Here is a 290-nt window from a genome sequence, read left to right as displayed (position 1 = left end):
ACACACACATAGTCATTATTACCTGCCATTATGGACCTTAAAGAGAACCGCATGTCCTCTGATAATTCTCAATGAGATAATAGGCACTCAGTTGCAAGCAATTAATCCCACAATCCTCTGCTCTCAGCTCTGCTCTGTCCGCTCACGCTCCANACACACACATAGTCATTATTACCTGCCATTATGGACCTTAAAGAGAACCGCATGTCCTCTGATGCTTCTCAATGAGATAATAGGCACTCAGTTGCAAGCAATTAATCCCACAATCCTCTGCTCTCAGCTCTGCTCTG

The sequence above is a fragment of the Puntigrus tetrazona genome, chromosome 15 (assembly GCF_018831695.1).
Source record: "Puntigrus tetrazona isolate hp1 chromosome 15, ASM1883169v1, whole genome shotgun sequence".
Classification (NCBI taxonomy): Eukaryota; Metazoa; Chordata; class Actinopteri; order Cypriniformes; family Cyprinidae; genus Puntigrus; species Puntigrus tetrazona.
The sequence above is the reverse complement of the archived record's forward strand: the minus strand, read 5'-3'. Positions refer to the sequence as shown.